The sequence below is a fragment of the Cupressus sempervirens genome, chromosome 11, assembly GCF_028749045.1.
Source record: "Cupressus sempervirens isolate cs-2001-9-10 chromosome 11, ASM2874904v1, whole genome shotgun sequence".
Taxonomy (NCBI): Eukaryota; Viridiplantae; Streptophyta; class Pinopsida; order Cupressales; family Cupressaceae; genus Cupressus; species Cupressus sempervirens.
In genome coordinates this window covers 526,141,451-526,159,683 of record NC_143128.1, presented here as the reverse complement: position 1 = coordinate 526,159,683, position 18,233 = coordinate 526,141,451, and positions in this window count along the sequence as shown.

The following is an 18,233-nucleotide window of genomic DNA, read 5'->3' as shown; positions in this document are numbered from 1 at the left end:
ACTGTGATCAGAATGTGTTTCCATTGCATGGAAGGTGCTATTTTTGGAACTGGAAATTAATTATTGGTGCATTCTAAATTGCAAAGCCACAAACCTATGTGCTTGTGGAGCTGCGGAGCTATAGACCTCGATAGGGTCAAAATCTCAAAATTTTGCTAAGTGTCAAAACTAAAATTCTGGCATTTAGGTTTTGTTCTTCTTCATCCCAAAGCTATGTTTGGATATTTGCCCTTGAATTTCTCTATCATCTTAGTTAACTCAATAGCATCTAGAAGATCTAAAGCCTCATAGTTATCCTTGACCTTTTGTTTGTAGTTGTCCACCATAATTTGAGTCTCTACAAAATCTCTGAGTTTGGTATCTAACTCTAACAAGGCTTCTTCTATCCTGAAGGCTTGTCAGATGTCCTTATCATCGGCAACCTACACAAAAAAAAATTCTTGAAATTCTCCACTACTATCTCTACAACTAATAACCTCTCTCACTTCTCATCTTCAAAAATATCCATGCATGCGTCACTATAGTGTCCCTCTGCTTCCAAAATCCACTCTCAAGCTTGGTTCTTGAGCCAATGGATCTCCTCATGTAATGTCTCCATTACCTTATTGATATCCACTATTTTCTCTATCCAGTCATCAATCATGTCTAATTCTTCCTTGGTATATACATCAATCAAAATCTGATATCTTTGGCCCTTTATGGCTTGTAGAGTCTGCAAATCCTTACTCCAAGCCAATACCTCATCCATGATACTAAAGTCCTGCTTCAAAATTGCTATGATCGTATTCATGTTCTCCTGTGTAGCATGCAGTAACTTCAAATTCCCTATGATGATTGTAACACCTTTCTCCTCAAAACTTTCTCGCCATTCCTGCCAAGCTCTCAAAAATGGGTCAAGTTGCACACCTCCCCCTTCTCTAAGTACAGTGTTCAAAGTATGCTCCAGGACTTTAGGATCAAGAGGACCAACGACTTCGGCTAGATATCCTTTTAGGATCTCAACTTGTCTTCGAAGTGCTTGGTGAGAAATCTCATCTTGTTCCATGTACTTGAGGACCTCTTTGACTCCCATAGTCATCATTTGTTGGGTTCAATCCCATGTAGGTCTTCCCAACATAACATCCTTTAACTCATAATCTTTGAGGCTAAGGTCTTCTGCATCTGTGCCTTCAAGAGGGAGAACAACTTGTGCAAACAAATCTTGGTTCCATATGGTGGTGAAAAATGCCAATGGCATTGCCTCATTTGATGGAGGCTCAAGTTTTTTTAAGATCTTTGCAATGTCACAAATTTCTTCCTCTGAAGCACAAAATTGAGGCTTAGTACTCCTCATTATCTCCTTCTAGATCCATCTAGGGATGCATCCTATTGAGGACCTAGCTCTTGACAATGAAGGGGTTTGTTCTGCAACTTCCTTCCCTTTGTCGCTCCTATTGGGAGGGTTGTTCTTCTATAACCTCAGTCTCAGTAGACCCTGTAGCCTGAACCTCAGTGTCATGGGAAAGTGGTTGAGAATATTCCACCATTTGTCCTTCTAACACTTCACTGGTTGCCATTTGTTTCAGCCTCTCCTTTGATAATGACTCCTTATAAAAAAATTCTTCCTCGAAACTCTGAGGTGGAGGAGTCACCAAGCCTTGTTCTACCACTATAACTTGTGGTGGATATGGAGGAGTAAGATCAAGACCTTGTGTATCTGGCAGTATTTGTGTCCAGTCTTCCTATTGAGGTTCACCTATAGGGCTATCCTTGATCTTATCCTTGATAAACTATGTACCTACAAGCATGAAATCAAAATATGACATTGAGAAAACATGATCACTCCCTTCACTCTGCTCATCCACCCATTGTTGTACTTCATCTTTCGAAGAAGAAAGCTCTAAAAGTTCTGCTTGAGTGGATGGCGGGGTACCCATGGCACTCTTTCTCCTTTTCAATTCCATTGCTCTTGCTAGCTGAGTTCTTCCCTGTAGGGGCACTTGCTCCTCTTCCTCTTCTGATTCTTCTTCTTCTTCCTCTTCATCTCCCTCTGGAATACTTTTGGGAATAGATGGATTGGGCACTAATCTTCTACTAATACTTTTCATTTTCTTCATCTGAATCTTAATCCTTTTCTTTTGTATCTTGGAGGTAGAAAGAGAAGCTAGTTCATCTTGCACAGGAGGAATGGAGACTTGCAGAATCTCTCCCTCTTCTGGTTGGCTAGACACAACAAGAGGCAACTGTGGTTCATCCTGGACTTGGGTAGCTCCAATATCTTGAGACCCTTGTGGACTATGTTCTTTTTGGTGGGGAGATACATGTTCTATCTAAATCCTCTAAGGAGAAATCCTCTTTCTTTTTTTCTTTCCCTTCCTTTCAGGAGGGTGATAATATCCAACTAGGCACTCAAGCTGGTACAATGTTTCTAGCCTAGTAGGAGACTGAGCTGCGAAGGTAGGAATTGTTACTTTCCTTCCTCTACCTCTTTCTGGGTGAGCATGTGCATGGAAGATTACAGTATTAGGAATTGGATCAATTGGAAAAAGTTTCTTGATCCAATCTTATGTCATTCTGATGACATGCCTCACTCAATGATTAATATCATTAACCTCTTCCCTGTCAACCTCAACATTCATAATAGGTCTTTCACTAATTTTGTCAACATTGAACAACGGGTCTAGTAATTCCTTAGAAGCCTGTTGCTTTATCTCCTTTGGGATATTCAACTAGAGAGCCTTTTCTGCTAAATACAAATTCATCCTACAATAGTCCCTAATGCAGACATCATAGTCGTTTGTGGCATTCATCCAGTGATCTTCAACAGCATCCTCATGATGGAAGTCTCTTCCTACCAAACTCTCCACTTTGTTGACATTGTCAAAATATGGCCGAGGAGAGTTTTATTCTTCAAGAGGATAGTTTTCCCACTTCCATTCAAAGGAAAAAATATCCTATTTCCTCTTCACTTGATATGGTCCAATGACCAATGGCCATTCCCAACAAGGTCTGTGTTGTCTCTTTATCTTCTCATAGGCTGACTCAATTTGTCGAGAGATCTCCAATAGTACCAACTTGTCACTTGGGTATCTTGGGAGCTTCTTAGGATTGATGGATGCACCATCTACCCATAGATAGGTGAACATCTTGAACTAGATGAAGTAGGCTCCAAGAGCACTGACTTGTGCTTTGGCTTCATCAAATAACCTCTTCCCATAGTCTCCCTCAATGAATCAAATAATTGCAAAAATAAACACATCATTCACGATTTTGTATTCCTTGCTTTATGTTGAGAGCTTCTTCTTCACCAGCTGAGGGTAGACTATATAGGACTAGGCATTGGGGTCTTGCATATTGCCTCTCCTATACAAACCTAGATAGTTTGCCACCCTTGCTGCAAGAAAGTACCCCATGTAGGTAGTCATGTAAAAATTCTTCTTATCCTTCACCATCCTTAGTTGCTCACACAAGTTTTCACTTAGGGTGGTGGCCTAGTCCAGTGGTATCTTTACTTGTCTAATGGTCTCAATGAAGTTGACCATGAAGGTGCTAAGGTGACCTGTTGCGGGTAAGCCCATGACTCTGCTCAGGAGAATAATAGAGTACCCAATATCCTCCTTCATGTATCCTCGGTTCATATCCACTTTGCCTATTATCTTTCCCTTATACCATCTCTCAGCTACTTCATAGGAAAGTCTAATGAACTGATCCACTTTTGGGAGATGGAAGACCCTCTCAATATTGTTGGGTCATAGGTCCAACACAACCTCTCTAGTTACACTCTTGACTATTCTCTCATTAGAAACAAAATGTTGTGCCAATGTCATGATTAGTTCTGCTGACTATATTCACATGGGTGAGATGCTACATTCACTAACCCGAAACGGATCAACATAGACACCAACGCTGACCTCTATGTTGGTTTGTTGCAAATTCTCAAGAATTCTCCTAGATCTATATGTTCGAGGTTGATATCCTTGATTTCAGCATAATCATCATGGAATCTTGACTTCAAAGGTACACCTTGGAACTTGAACACGACTAGTTTGAGTGTCATTCTAGATCTGGATGCCATTTGATTACCTGCACATTGTGAAAAAGAAAAAGAAAATGTTATTAGTCCAATAAAACATAAAAACTATGAATTGAAATAAGCATAAGGAAAAAAGAAAAGAAAAAAAATGCCCCCATTTGGGCTTTTTTTTTATTTTCTTATTTTATCCCTTTTTATTTATTTATTTTTATTTTTTTATTTTTTAAAAAAAATTATATTTTTTTCTTTATTTTTTAAAATCTTATTTTTTCAATTTGTTTAAATTTTATATTTATTTTTATTTTTAAAAGAAATAAATAAAATAATAATAAAAATGAGTAAGTGGCACGTAGCGTGCAGTGCTAAGGCATGCGATGCCAAGCAGGCAGCTGAGGCATGTGGTGCTAAGGCCCATGGTGCCAGCGCATGCACCACCAAGTGGGCGGACAAGGCACGCAGCTCTAAGGCCCGCGGTGCCAAGGCGCCTAGTGCCAAGCGCATGGCCGAGGCATGCAGCACTAAGGCTTGCAGTGCCAAGTGCGAAGCTGAGGCATGCGGCGCCAAGGTGAGCAGCCTACAGCCCACAACTTGTAGTCGATGGCCTACGGCAAGGTTGCAAAGGGTGCCAAGGCGCCAAGGCGCAGAGGGAGTTTTGATCACCTTGCGTAGGCACTACGAAAACAAAAGCCAAACAAAATGAATGAAGTGGATGGAGGGAGAAGGGTTTTATAACCCCCTCCCCCACCCACCCCCCCCCCCCCCCCCCCCCATGTGCTCATGGTCTTGCGTAGGTGCGTGCTTGGGTGTTTCATGTGGGTGTGCGCTTGCACTCATGCACAAGAGATTTTATTTTTTTTGAATTTGCTAATTTCTTTGTGTTTTCAAATTTTCTATTTTTTGTGTTTTTTCTAATTTTCTATATTTTTTTTTTGTTTTTTGAATTTACTAATTATTTTTTGTTTTTGAATTTTTTGATGACTCTAACAGTTTAACTCTAACAATTTTCTCTCGACTCTCGAACTATGAGTCTGAGTGTTTGAAAAAAAAGTAGGGGGTCCACATTCCTAGTGAGGAATGGGGCATGTGTTGTGGACACCACAATAGTATTTAGCTAGAGTTGACGAAGGAATAGGGAAGAGTTTGAATTGTTTGAGATCTGACACAAACAGTGAATTCATTTGACATGAGTTCAATACATTATGTAATGACAGAGGAATCAAAAGATAGATGCCAGCACCATGGACCCCTCCTTAGAATGGGATAGGTGAAAGAAGGAACAGATCAATTATGGACTCTGCAAGAACACTAATGATGGAGAAAGGCATATCACAAAAATATTGGAGGATAAGCAGTTAGTACTACTATCTATACCTTGAATAGAGTTCAAGTCAAGAAAGGTACAAATGCTACACCTTATGAACTATGGTATGGTTATGCTCCTAATGTTAAATATTTCAAAATCTTTAGAAGTAGATGTTAAATATTGAAAGATAACAGAGATGGAAAACTTGATGCAAAAAAAGGCATTGGTTTGCAGTGCAGCAGTTGCTGCTTCTCTTTGTAATACGAAGATCTTGTGTTCAATTCCCAAAATGGGAGGTTAAATAAGCTTAATATAAAAATAAAAGTAAAAAAGTAAAAAAAAACTTGATGCACAAAGTGATGAAGGAATATTCATAGGTTATTCCACAAAAAGAAAAACTTATGTGTTTAAATTCTAACACTAACAAAGTTGTGGAAAGTGCAAATGTGAGAATTGATGAATTTATAGAAAAAGGTGATGCTTCATGTAATGAAGAACTTGAATAATATAGTACATTCATCTATGTGGACATTGATGCTCCCAGCACTCAAAAGGAACAAAAAAATCAAGCTACAAGTTCCTTTCAGATAGGAAATGATGGAGTGCAAATACAAATTGCCAAGCAATAGAGAGTGGGTGTTGAGCAACAGATTGTAGATGTCAAGTCATAGACAGACAATGTCGACCATTAGACAATGAATGTCGAGCATTCATAAGTTGAACTAGAATCATCACAAAGAAGAGGAAATGAACCTGAGATTATTTTTCCAAATGAACCTAAAGAAGAACCAAGAAGAAAGCTACATGTATTAACAAAATATGTGAGAAGACATCATAAACATAATCAAATAATTGGAGATGTTGAATCAAGTGTTATGACAAGTAGAAAACTCAAAGGTGACACATGTTTATTATGTGAGTCTTAGCCTAAATCAATAAAAGATGCTTTAGATAATGAAGATTGTATACATTCTATGAACAAAGAAATTGACCAAATTGAGAAGAAGAATACTTGGACCTTATTTCCAAGACCTAAAGACAAAAATGTCATTGGGACAAAGTGGGTTTTTGGGAACAATCTTAATGAAAATGGTGAAGTAACAAGAAACAAAGCAAGACTAGTATGCAAGGTTATGCACAAGAAGGATTCGACTATGGAGAAACTTTTTCTCATGTGGCCAGACTTGAAGGAGTTGAACTCTGCTTGCATACTCATCTTACAAGAACTTCACGGTATATCAAATGGATGTCAAATTTGCATTTCTAAATGGTACACTGGAGGAAGAAGTATACATTGAACAGCCTAGAGGATTTGTAGATCTAGACAAGAGGAACATGTAATGTAAAATGAACAAATCTCTTTATGGATTGAAGCAAGCACCTAAAGCATGGCATGAAAGGTTACATAACTATTTAGTGAAAAAAAATTTGAGAGAACAAATGATAACAACAATTTATACTTGAAGAATGGAAATAATAATGAAGTACTATTATTTGAGATATTTGTTGATGATATCATATTTGGAGGAAGAGAAGTGCTATGTAAATCATTTGTTGATAAAATGAAAAAGGAATTTGAAATGTCTATGTTTGGTGAGATCAAATTATTTGTTGGTTTACAAGTGTGCCAAATAAAGTTTGCTAATTTTATTTCACAAACCAAATACATCAAGGAAATATTGAAGACTTTTGGTATGAAAGATTCAATACCATTGAGTACGCCTATGTCTACAAGACATAAGCTATTTAAGACTGATGATTCTATTGATGTGAACCAGACTCTATACATATCCATGATAGGAAAATTGTAACATGTTGTTCATAGAAGACCAAATATTGCATTAGTAGTTGGGATAGTTGTTATATTTCAGTAAATCCTAAAGAGAATCACATGATGGGTGTTAAAAGGATAATGAGATATCTAAAAAGTATAGAAGATTATGGATTATACTACAAGAGAAGTGATAGATTTTAACTAAAGGTTTTCACCGACTCAGATTTGGCAGGAAATATTGATGATAGGAAAAGCACTAGTGGAGGTCCATTCTTTTTAAGAAAGAGATTGGTGCCATGGACAACCATAAAATAGAATTGTAATTTCCAATCAACAATTGAAGCCGAGTATGTGGCAGCTATAGTGAACTATTCAAATATAATATGGATTAAGCAATTGTTGAAAGGCATGCAAGATGAGATTATAAATCTAGTAGTTATCTATTGTGATAACACAAGTGCAATCAACATTTCAAAGAATCTAGTGATGTGCACTAAAAAAATCACATTGCTATCAAGTATCACTACATGAGAGAATTAGTTCAAGATAAAGAAGTGAAGTTAGAATATGAGAATACAAAGGAACAAATTGTTGGCATATTCACAAAACCATTACCCAAAGATGCTCATGAATATCTTAGAGGTAAATTAGGGGTCATTCCCCTAAGGCTACTTAAGAAGTCAAGGTGCATTGCATCACATGTGCTACATACCATATTTTACATAGTGGTGCTATACAACTCTACTTTGGGATATTCCTAAGGTAGAATACTTTAGTACAACATAAAAGATCAGATGATAAGTATCAGTCAGACATGCAAAATATACATAATTCAGATGTATGAAGAATTTGAAGCCAAGACAGCTACACATCTTTGGCATTTTTTTCAAAGAGGTAGAGATTACTAAAAGGAGAGATTAATAAGAAGTCTCAAGATTATTGAGAATAGAAAGATAAACCTTAGAGTGAGAGAATCTTGAAGGAGAGCAAACCAATAGAGGGATTTTGAAAGTTTGAATGGATGAGAATCATAATCAAACTAAGGGTCGTGGTCACTCATGGAAGAGAAATCTTTTGAATTGTATGGTAACTAAGTTATTATTAGTACTTTGGATATTTGAGATGTTGTCATCAATGCCAAAGAGGGAGATTGTTGGAAACTTACAATTGGAACAATTGTTTTTTTTCATTGATGTAAAATCTTTGGATGAGACATATTGCTAGCTAATCTAAATGTCATATCTAGTTGATTGATGAAGAGGATTTGAGAGTTACTCCTAACTATAGCACCTAGAGGAAAGGTTGAAGTTGTGAAAGGAAGTTACAATGGATGTTTGATTAGATAGACTTTGATAAAGAAAAGTAATTGTTTATGTCAAGAAAGCTAAGCCAAGCCGAGAAAAAGAGTGGACCACTAAGGAGTGTCAAGTAATGCTAGTGTCAATCAAGCCATAGTTAGTGCCAAGAAAATCAAGAGTTGACCAAGAATTAGCATCGACTAAGAAAGTTAGTTGATGTTGGTCTAGAAAGCTTAAACAACGATTGAGTGTTTTAGTGTTGACTGACTATCAGAATTTAGTGATTTTCAAGTGATAGTAAAAGATCAAATTCAAAGGAATCATAAGATCAAGTCGACTCAGTTGATTCCTTGGAAGATGGAAAAGGTGTTAAAGTTTAGATTGATGAGTTGGATCATTAAATTCAAGGTGGTGATTAGGTAAAGATATAATAGAAGGATTCTAGAGAAGTTTCTAGAGGATGATCAAGAATTTGTACAAATACATTGAATCGAGTTCAAGATGATCATAAACCCTAAGATCTATGATGGATGTAGAAAATGACCTATAGTACAAATTTCCTATTTAAAGGGATACTAAACCAAACTTTTGATGTCGTGTCCAATTAGACCTAGTCGATCCTAGCCAGCGTGTATGAGAGAGTTCATATACAGAGCAAGGTTGATCATAAGAATAGAAGTGTGTGAATATGAAGCTAAAGGAGAAAGCATGTAGATGTGATGTTGTTATTGATAAGTGATTTTGAGCAAAAGACTTAAGTGTTGATGAAAAGAGTAGAATGATTTCTTGAAGGGTTTCCAAGCAGATTAAGATCAGAGATGGAAATGGAAGGCTTATCAGTGATAGGATTTTAAATACCTTTTAGAATGAAAAAAAAATGTAGGAATTACATAAAGACCATGATAGGTATTCCTACACAAGAAAATAGGACCAACTCATAAGACTGTATAGTCTTCTTCCCTTGAATTATGCAAGATTCGAGTGGGTATACCCTAAAATTTATCATCACTTTCCATGACAACTACAACTATCATAGATTCCATTATAGTAGACATTTTAATTTGATTCTTCTAATTTAGGGGCTATATGAGGGATGTAAAACAACTAATTTTCCATACTCTAAAATTTTTTAAATCAAGCGCAGGCTACCTTTCTAGATCTACAAATAAGGCATAAGATATTCAAGATTTTGTTTATGAATTTTGACACTATGTAGCCTTACAAAACTTATCCAACATCAATATATGATCAATGATTTACCCATTTGTGTTATTTACTCATAGAATATGACACATCACACCAAATCTATTCTCTCACTTTATGAAAATAAAATCATTACTAAATTTCAAATCTCATACTCATAAAAATCTCCCTATGATACCTTTAATTCTCTCAATTCATATCAGGAATTTACATAATCAATTTGATTAACAACAAAATATGAAGCAAGATATAATTCAAAATGAATTACAACTATAACTCAATACATTTTTCATTGAATCTTTAAAAATTAAAAGGTGACATGAGAAGAGACTTTTGACACATAACCAGTGATGTTACACTCTGGTACTTTTGATAACCTCCTCGCCACTTTGTAAACTAAAACCTTAACTTTGTATATAATTCTATGAACACACATAGTTGTACAAAACCTTTGACTCTTCATGTTTTAGCTAAAATCATTTTTACCATTAATCTTTCGTTCTTTGTTCACCAAATTTATCCACATGGCACATAGATACTCATCATCATCCCAACAAAGTTGAGCAAAATTTGTTGGAAACTACAATTGGAACCATTATTATATTGTCATTGTTGTCAAACCTTATTGGTGATATAGTTTTTTATCTAATTTGAATGTCATATATCCATTTGATTAATGAATAGGATTTGAGAAGTTGGTCATAACAAAAGCACCTAGAGGATAGGTTGATTTATGAAGAAGAGACCACAAATGAACACTTTATTAGTTAGACATTGACAAGATAAAGTGATTTTTTAATCATACTAGGAGAGCAGAAGTCATTTATATTGAAGCTTTGAAGAAGTGATCAAAGATAGACCAAGTGCATAGGCTTGATCGAACAATAGAGAAGAAGATTAAGGAACTTGCAATACATGTTGAGTGATGCTAGTGTCCACCAAGCCATAGTAAGTGTCAAGAAGAGAGAGTGTTGATTGATTGAGTGACAGTATATGTGCTAATAAGAAATCTAGTAGTGACTGAGTAATCTAGTGATGACTGAGTGTCAGTGAAGGATTTGAGCAATATGCAATACAAATCCACAAAGCTCGACGAATACCTACATGTAAAAACCTGTCACAAAGAAGAAAAAGACAGTGGGAGGCAAGGGTTTACTATAAAAATATGCAAGTTGAAGAAAATAGTGAATAACTCATTTAGTCAACTTCAACAATTTTCTAATTTTTGGCATGTTTCCTGAGGCAATGATTTTCAGATTTATGGCACGTAAATCAAATTTTTTGGCATATTTCTCAAAGTGGTGATTTTCTAAATTTTCCATGCAAATCAAGATTTTTTGAAAATTTTGATTTTTGGCACATTTCCCAAGGTGGAAATTTTGGTCACAAATCAAGATTTTTTGGGCATAAAAATTGATAAAATTTGTTACAAAACTAGCATGCTTCCCGAGGTAATCCCTAGTGTTGTTGGCCACCAGTTTTGAATTCGACACTAGCCCTTTGTTTTCTGGGTAAGATGTTTTTATTTGGCAAACTGGATGTTTTCTTCCAACATCAAGGGTCATTTTTTCAGGCATTTTTTTGCATTGATGGCCATTTCATCGTCAAATTTGGGCTCATCAATTGTTAACATCAGCATCACATTAGCATTCTTGTCACCTCCTCAGGCTCTTTTTGGACCTACCTTCTTGTTTTTGCTCATATCTAGGGCATACGAACTCTATTTTTTGCAAACAACATATCGTTGGAAAGCTGGTTCCAAGATCATCACAGTGGTGTAGTTTCTTTTAGTTTTGATGGTTTTTTATAGCTTTTTCTTCTGTCAAAGTCAAGAGTTCCATTTTGCACTCCTGGAGACATATCTTGAGCATCTAATCTCTGATTTGGGAATTTTTTAGATTGTTGGAAAGGTCTTTCCGAGTCTTTCTAGTGATATTGGTTTTTTTTTTTTACTCTACTCCAAGCACATTCTATTCAATCTTTTGCATTTTTGCATTCTAGTGGATATCTTGGTTGTTTTAGGTTCAGGGATTGATTTTGTTGCTTCATATGATTCGTCGTGACTTCTATTATCTACTACGTTAGTCATATGTCTCTTCTAGTCTATTTACACATCATTTGTATGCATTCTTGCAAACACACTAAGATAAAGTGTCATGCTTCATCTGTATTTTCATTTCAGTAGTTTTTGCCTTGTTTTGCCTTCTGATTTGAGTAGTGTGAGGACACTCATGTAGATTATTGTATTCTTGAGATTCATTATATCTTGTGAATTATTGTACATGCACTACTCATGATTGAATTGTCATTGAGGGTTAATGTTTTCTTTTGTTTGCCATCTTCCTTTGTCCAATGAGTGTCCCTTCCATAACATTAGCCTTATGATGTGTCTAAGATTGATCACCTCTGTACTAACATATGTACTCTTTTGTGCATCTTGATCATGGTTCCTTTACATGCAATTCTTTTGGACCACTTTTCTAGTTGCTTGTCACCTCACCCTTGTCTACATTAGGGGGATTTGTCTATTGTTTCTCATGCTTCCTTGGTTTGATTGATCATCTCTTTACGCTTTAGTGTTTCATGTCATCTATATCTTCAAGTTTAGTTGTTTTCCTTGATTTGATGTAGATTGTAATCCTCTACCTAGTCAACTTCTATTTAAGTGGAGGTTCTTCAAATTAGCAGTTACTATGACAAAGCTTTCTAGCTTCTACATGCTTCAGTGGTGTTCTTTATGAGTCATCTTTTGTTCCTATCTTCTAGGACATTCCCTAGTTTAGAGGCTTCTTCAGTCCTTCACTAGTTCTTCCAACATTCTTTCCATCTCTTTTTGGAGTATGGTCTTTCCCATGAGGTTTCTCTATATCTCCTCTTTCTAGAGATTTGGTTGTGCTTGGGTACCTCATCAGACCTTGTTTGTTGGGACCCAATTCTACTTTCTGTAGTAGTTTTTAGGTTTTTAGCTACTCCCTAAGTTTATCTTAAGGGGGTGTGTTAGAGTAATTAGATATTTTCTAATTAACTCTAGTTTCTTAAGCTAAAATTTAGGCATATAATAATTAATTCTTTTAATAATTATTATTATGCGACCTAGGTTAGACCTTTTTAGGGTTTCGATATCCTTTATAAGGATGATCTCTCTTTGTAATTATTAACCAATTCATTCACTTTTGATAATAACAATCTCTCTTTTTGCTCATCAACAATCTCTCATTTGTAGATCTAGGAATTTCAGCCTCCATAGCTTTTTCCTCCTTTCTTTTTGTGATAAGTGTTTGCATGCAGATGATTCTTGGGAGTTGTGGGGTTGATCTTTCATCAACTTGAAAAATCAGAACACAATGATGGCTAAGGGACAAAATTTTAAAATTTTATGAGAAATCCATAATTTCTAGCTGACAGAGTTGATTTCTTGGGATATGGAAAGTGTGTTGAAGATAAGGATGGATGACCTAGAATATTTAAATCAAGTGAAACTATATTTGTGCATTTCTATGCAAGACTTCAAGGATAAGTTTGGAGAAGTTTCTAGAATAGAAAGGAGGAGACAAAATATTAGAAGGATTTGATGAATCTAACCTAAACCTAAAATCTATGGTGGTGTTTAAGTGACAAAAGATTAGAATTACCTATTTAAGGGGCTATAAGGCCTAAATTTCAATGTTGTTGAAGGTTCGATCAATGGTTGATGCTATTGACTGGAAAACTTAAGTAGGGAGCTTAGAAGAGTTAAGAAGAGGTGAAGAGTGATTGCTTGAAGGGTTGCCAACTAAATCAGAGACTGAGATGACAATGAAGGCAAGCCAATGAATTAGTATTTGAGTCAAACTAAGATCTGTAATTGCAAAGTGAGTTGTATTTGTTAGATCAAAACCTATTGTTACTTTATAACCAATGTATAAGTATTTGAAATCCTTTAATCTATGTTGACCTAACAGTCATGGGTATGTGCAAGATCATGGTCAACCAAACTATGGCCTTAAGTGGCAGTGAAAAACTAGCAAATCAGGGTTATGTTTTATGGGATTTATATCAAAAAGTTGTAAGAAAAGAATCTGTAGGAAATCGAATGTAGTTTCTAAACTACTAGGCCTTATATGGAGAAAAATTATTTGATTGGTCAAAATTCTAAATTTTAATGCAGTACTACTAAAAATTTTAGGGCAAAAATAAAAAGTCAATGTATGTCTGACCACATTCATCAAAATCAAAATATAATATTTTTTAATATAATTATAGATATAAAACATAGACTCATGCTCGAATGTGACAAATATTTTTGGGTATTTTCATTCCAAAAAAATATATGAATTTTCTACTATAACTTTTTCATAATAAAAAACTCTCATGTCTGACCACCTTAACTAATTGAAAACTTAACAAAATTTATTTTTTATTTTTTTCTTATGCTAGGCGAAATATAGAATGTAACGCAACTTTTGGATTTCAAAAATATTATACCATTTGAAAATTATAGCTATTTTTCAATCAGTATGTCAATCAAGAGTTTACAAACATCTTCATTATAAATTAACAAATAAATACTTATCGAACTCATATTTCAACAACAATTATATCGATAGAATATTGAGAGTGTTCTCAAAAAAATCATTTTCATTTCATTGAATTTGCATAAAACAGATATTGTCAAATGGCTAGTAAAATTCTGAATGTCAAGGAAACATGTCTCAAACACATTTTTTGAGTTCACCAAAGAGGTTTGGTAAATACCAAACCTAATCGGGTACCCAATCCTAGATTGGGTATCTGATTTCAAATTGGGTACCTGAAATGTGGCAGCAAAACACAAAATTTTAAAAATTGAGATAGTGGGAACCAATTGGACATTTTAAATCAAAAGACTTACAAACCTATTCAAATATGTTTTCACATTTAAGATATAATTATATTTAGTAATATTATTTTTTATTTTCTTATTATATATTATATATTATATAACAAATTTTATTATTATAATATTAAATATGACTAGATAGTATATTAGATCATAGTACTTTATATTATTATATATTATCTATAGTATTATAAATATTATCTATACATTATTGTTATCATTGTAATATTAAATATATATTATTACATATACTACTATAATATATATTTGAGCATAGTATTAGAAATTATTACATAGTATTATAGTTTATTAAATTACAATATGATTGATTACCATATGTCCCCAAGACCCCTAGGGACACATGTCACGATGAAATGGGTCAAAGGGGGTCGTAGGTTATCCTATGACCCTCTTCGACCCTTAAGATGGATTACCATATGTCCCTAGGGGTCCTAGGACCCCTAGGGACACATGTTGTGATACAATGGGTCAAAGGGGGTCATAGGTTAGCCTATGACCCTATTTGACCCATATGATCGATTACCATATGTCCCTAGGGGTCCTAGGACCCCTAGGGACACATGTCATGATGTAATAGGTCGAAAGGGATCATAGGTTAGCCTACGGCCCTTTCAACTTATATGATCAATTACCATATGTCTCTAGGGGTCATAGGACCCCTATGGACACATGTTGCAATGTAATGGGTCGAAGGGGGTGGCAGGTTAGCCTACGACCCAATTCGACCCATTGCGTCAATTACCATATGTCCCTAGGCATCCTAGGAGCCCTAGGGAGACATATCAAGATGCAATAGGTTGAAGGGGGTCGTAGGTTAGCCTACAAACCCATTCAACCCATATGATCGATTACCATATGTCCCTAGGGGTCCTAGACATATGGTAATCAATCATATGGGTTGAATGGGATCATAGGCTAAGGACATATGTTGTGATGCAATGGGTTAAAGTGGGTCGTAAGTTAGCCTATGACCCCATTCAACCCATTGTGTCGATTACCATATGTCCATAGGGGTCCTAGGAGCCCTAGGGACACATGTCACAATGCAATGGGTTGAAGGGATCATAGGTTAGCCTATGACCCCCTTCGACCCATATGATCAATTACTATATGTCCCTAAGGGTCCTAAGACCCCTAAGCACACATGTCATGATGTAATGGGTTGAAGGGGGTCGTAGGTTAGCCTACAACCCCATTTGACCCATTGCATCAATTATCATATGTCCCCAAGGGTCCTACGACCCCTAGGGACACATGTCACAATGAAATGGGTCGAAGGGGGTCATAGGTTAGCCTACAACCCCATTCAACCTATAGTATCGATTACCATATGTCCCTAGGGGTCCTAGAGACATATGTCATGATGAAATGGGTCAAAGGGGGTCATTGGTTAGCCTACAACTCCCTTCAAGCCATATGATCAATTACCATATGTTGCTAGGGATCCTAGAACCCCTAAGGACACATGTTACGATGTAATGGGTCGAAGGGGGTCATAGGTTAGCCTACGATCCCCTTTAACCCATATGATTGATTTCCATATGTCCCTAGGGGTCCTAGAACCCCTAGGGACACATGTCATGATGCAATGGGTTGAAGGGGGTCATAGGTTAGCTTACAACCCCATTCAACCCATATGATCGATTACCATATGTCCCTAGGGGTCCTAGACATGTTGTGATGCAATGGGTCGAAGGGGGTCATAGGTTAGCCTAGGACCCCCTTCGACCCACATGATCGATTACCATATGTTGCTAGGGGTCCTAGGACCCCTAGAGACACATGTCATAATGTAATGGGTTAAAAGGGGTCATAGGTTAGCCTAACACCCCATTTGACCCATATGATTAATTACAATATGTCCCTAGGGGTCCTAGGACCCCTAGGGACACATCTTGTGATGCAATGGGTTGAAACCTATAACCCATTTGACCCATTGTGTTGATTACCATATGTCCCTAGGGGTCCTAGGACCCCTAGAGACACATATCGTGATGCAATGGGTCAAAATGGGTTGTAGGTTAGCCTACAATCCTATTCGACCCATTACATTGATTACCATATTTCCCTAGGGGTCCTAGTACCCCTAGAGTCACATGTCGTAATGTAATGAGTTAAAAGGGGTTGAAGGTTAACCTACAACCCCATTTGACCCATATGATTGATTACCATATGTCCCTAGGGGTCCTAGGACCCCTAGGGACACATGTTGTGATGCAATGGGTCGAAACCTATAACCCATTTGACCCATTGTGTTGATTACCATATGTCCCTAGGGGTCCTAGGACCCCTAGAGACACATATCGCGATGCAATGGGTCAAAACGGGTTGTAGGTTAACCTACAATCCTATTTGACCCATTACATTGATTACCATATTTCCCTAGGGATCCTAGGACCCCTAGGGACATATGCTAATTGATCATATGGGTCGAATGGGGTCATAGGCTAACCTACAACCCCCTCTGACCCATTGCATTGTGACATGTTTCCCTAGGGTTTTTCCTAGAGCCCCTAGGGAAACATGTCACAATATAATGGGTTGAAGGGGGTCGTAGGTTAGCCTACAACACCCTTTGACCCATATGATCAATTACCATATGTTGTAGGCTAAGGAGATGTCGTGATGTAATGGGTTGAAGGGGGTCATAGGTTAGCCTGTGACCCCATTCGACACATTACATTGATTACCATATGTTTATAGGGGTCCTACGACCCCTAGGGACACAAGTCACAATGTAATGGGTTAAAGGGGGTCATAGGTTATCCTTTGACCCCCTTCAACCTATGTGATTGATTACCATATGTCCCTAGGGGTCCTAGGACCCCTAAGAACACATGTCGCGATGCAATGGGTTGAAGGGGATCGTAGGTTAGCCTACGACCCCATTCAACCTATTGCATTGATTTCCATATGTCCCTAGGGGTCCTACAACCTCTAGGAACACATGTCATGATGAAATGGGTCAAAGGGGGTCGTATGTTAGGCTATGGCCACATTCAACCCATTGTATTGATTACTGTATGTCCCTAGGGGCCTTAGGACTCCTAGGGACACATGTCACAATGAAATGGGTCGAAGGGGCTCATAGGTTAGCCTACAAACCCCTTTGACCCATATGATCAATTACCATATGTCCCTAGGGGTTGTAGGACCCCTAGGGGCACATGTTGTGATGAAATGGGTCAAAGGGGGTTGTAGGTTAGCCTAAAATGCTATTCGACCCATTGCATTGACTACCACTATCAGATATTACTACAACTTGAGGAATAATATATATATACAATATAAATATGATCTTGGTAGGATCTCATGTGATTATGGGATGGCTAGCTTGAGTTTTGGTAGTGTGAAGTACAAACTAGTTCAATATGGCAATGTTCTTTGATAGACTATGTGATTGGGTATTTTGACTTAGTGAATTGTATTGTATAAATAATTTAATTCTTTGTCAATGCAGGGATGAAATCCAAGGTCTTCACTCTTAGATAATATCCTAACATTTTGAAAACTGATAATTATGTAGACATGTTTGGTAAAGAGCTTTTTTTAAGATATGATAGTGTCAATTAGAATTCATGCATAAACTGACATGACAAGTGTCTACATATGTGCGTGCATGTATGCATCCCAAATCACCATGTGAACTGATACACATACATAGTCAGATTCTCATTGCTAATAAGTGATCTTGGTAAGGCACTTGCAAATGTGGATGAGGAAGGATAACTTGAAACATTTAATAAATATCAATTAATGAAGAT